Raw genomic sequence first — 3437 nt, 5'->3', positions numbered from 1 at the left:
GAAGTGCTGCTGCATCTCTAGTGTTGTTTCTACCCACTCCTCAAGTGATGTCTCTGAAGTGCTGCTGCATCTCTAGTGTTGTTTCTACCCACTCCTCAAGTGATGTCTCTGAAGTGCTGCTGCATCTCTAATGTTGTTTCTACCCACTCCTCAAGTGATGTCTCTGAAGTGCTGCTGCATCTCTAGTGCTGTCTCTTATACACATCTGTGGTGAACGTGAATACGATGTGTGGAATAATTCATGGGTTTGAATAGAAAAATAATGTCAAAAAACGAGCGCAAAGCAGCAAATCGGAGTATTTCGTCTTCAGGTCATTTGAAAATACAAAATTTAGAAAATTTTAAAATACGAAAATTTTATCATACATAAATTTGAGAATAAAAAAGGTGGAAATAAGAAAATTTATAAATACGAAAATTTGAAAATACGAAAACGTGAAGATAAGAAAACGTGAAAATACGGTAATTTGAAGACACGTAAATTTAAAAATACGAAAATTTGAGAAGACAAAAATTTAGGAATACGAAAATGTGAACATATGAATAATACAATACATTTGGAAATTTTTATTTAGGAAAATTTGAAAACAGGATATTGGAAAACAGGATAATATGAAATTAAGAATATTTGCGAATAGAAAAATTTAAAAAAAGACACATTTGAACGCCCGAAATTTTGAAAATACGAAAAAGTGAAAATATTAAAATGCGAGAATTACAAAAATTCGAAAACACGAAAATTTGAACGAACGAACATTTGAAAAACGAAAAAACGAACATTCTAAAAACAAAAAAATTTAAAAATACGAAAATTTGAAAATACTGGAATAATATGCAAGATGTACGTTAAAAAAAGATGACAGAAGTTGAAATATCAAACGAAATAAAAAAAAGTGAAGAAAATAGATTAATGTCATGAGTATATATATAAGTATGAGGCATGTAGCATCACGTAGGGCCGGCATAAGTAGCAGTAGAGATCGTGACGAGAATAATCGTGACTAGATGCCACACAACTGCCACACAACTGCCACATACTGCCACACAACTGCCACACAACTGCCACACAACTGCCACACAACTGCCACACAACTGACACACAACTGCCACACAACTGCCACACAACTGCCAGCAGTAGAGATCGTGACGAGAATAATCGTGACTAGATGCCACACAACTGCCACACAACTGCCACACAACTGCCACACAACTGCCACACAACTGCCACACAACTGCCACACAACTGCAACACAACTGCCACACAGCGCGTTTTATTGATAAAACTAATACGATTATTGATAAAACAAATAATAGTATTTTTTTATCAATAAATCTAAGAATATTTTTCGTAAGCGATGTTAACTCGAAAAACAGTTACCAAGAGACATTTATAATAAATATTAACAACGTTTCGATTGTATAATATATTCAGTATCAAGTTATAAAACACATTGATGAATGAAATTCTAATTCTTCATCATAAAATTATTGATCAAACATCAATAACACCTGCTGCTGCGTGGCGGCAACAGGATTTATTACTTATAATAATTATTATTTATTGTTATTATTGTCATTATTATCATTATTATTATTATTATCATATTAAAAGTGGCAATCTTATGGAAAAGCTTTAATGTTCGTCTCTAATAAATGTATTATAATAATAATTATTTATTATTATTGTTATTATTATTTACTATTGTACCTATTATTTTTATTATACTAAATATGACAATTTTATGGTAAAGGTTAAATGTTCATCTCTAATAAATTTATTATAAGAGTTAGGTATTATTATTTATTATTGTTACCTACTTATTAATATTCTTTTTATTATTATACCCACTTTTTATTATATTAAACATGGCCATTATATGTTAAAGGTTAAATGTTTGAATAAGTGTTTTTTAATAGGAAAATATAATGGGTTTTGCGAGAGACCGGAGGTGGGATGACGGCTTACACCCCTCACCCCTTAACACCCCAGGCAGTGATGCCGTCGCGCGTTCAGTTTACCAGCCTCGACTAATGAAAGAGATAAGAGAACCGCGATAAGATAGTGAGAACCGTTAGCACCCCACACCCCTGCACCNCACCCCTCACTCCTGCACCCCTCACTCCTGCACCCCTCACTCCTGCACCCCTCACTCCTGCACCCCTCACTCCTGCACCCCTCACTCCTGCACCCCTCACTCCTGCACCCCTCACTCCTGCACCCCTCACTCCTGCACCCCTCACTCCTGCACCCCTCACTCCTGCACCCCTCACTCCTGCACCCCCATTTTATCCATTCATTCAATAACTATTTATTTTATAATAAGAGCGTTAATAATTTTTGACCATTACATGTTATTAAATATTTATGAAAATTACGATACGAAAAGTTAATACGAAACGAACTTAATTTAGAAGCTTACGTAGCTTATTGGAATAAAACAAACAGAATGAATAATCGGATAGGATAAATGAGATAATATAAATAAATAAATAGATAATCGGACAGAATAAATGAGATAATATAAATAAATAGAAAAATAACGGACATAATAAATGAGATAATATAAATAAATAGAAAAATAACAGACATAATAAATGAGAAATAGAAAAATAACGGACATAATAAATGAGATAATATAAATAAATAGAAAAATAACAGACATAATAAATGAGATAATATAAATAAATAGAAAAATAACGGACATAATAAATGAGATAATATAAATAAATAGAAAAATAACGGACAGAATAAATGAGATAATATAAATAAATAAATAAATAATCGGACAGAATAAATGAGATAAATAATATTAATAAATAAATAATCGGATAGGATAAATGAGATACGGTAATATAAATAAATAAATAAATAACAGACATAATAAATGAGATAATATAAATAAATAAATAAATAGATAATCGGACAGACAAAATGAGATAAATAACATATATAAATAAATAAAGAATGGACATAATGAATGGGATAATCGACATATGATGTTTTAGGTTGCCTTTCATAATCGCTGCTGGCAATTTTACACAAGGTAGCTTGATAAATTGAAATAATTACATCTAAATAATTATATATTTATTAAATTAATTATATATAATAATTATATATTGAATACTTGAGAAGAATTTTTAAACAATTTTTTTCCTAATAGTAATAATACTTAATTGAGAAGTTATAGTTAAATAGGAATGGGATTTATTATTATTATTATTATTTATTATTGTTAATCCCATTGTAATGGGATTTCAAGTTATTGTTGAATGGGATTTAAATGTACATTTAAATTTCCTTCATTAATTTAAAGATGACAGTGAGGGCAGATGACAGTGAGGCAGATGACAGTGAGGCAGATGACAGTGAGGCAGATGACAGTGAGGCAGATGACAGTGAGGGCAGATGACAGTGAGGCAGATGACAGTGAGGC

General features: G+C 31.2%; 1 protein-coding gene across 1 annotated transcript in view; it reads right to left on the bottom strand.

The window, feature by feature from the left end:
* Positions 1-3437, bottom strand: part of LOC108682448 (thyroid receptor-interacting protein 11) — a 34367-nt gene that overhangs the window by 26274 nt on the left and 4656 nt on the right. The window lies entirely within an intron of this gene.

Source organism: Hyalella azteca, unplaced genomic scaffold, assembly GCF_000764305.2.
Source record: "Hyalella azteca isolate HAZT.00-mixed unplaced genomic scaffold, Hazt_2.0.2 contig2975, whole genome shotgun sequence".
Taxonomy (NCBI): Eukaryota; Metazoa; Arthropoda; class Malacostraca; order Amphipoda; family Hyalellidae; genus Hyalella; species Hyalella azteca.
The sequence above is the reverse complement of the archived record's forward strand: the minus strand, read 5'-3'. Positions and strand labels throughout refer to the sequence as shown.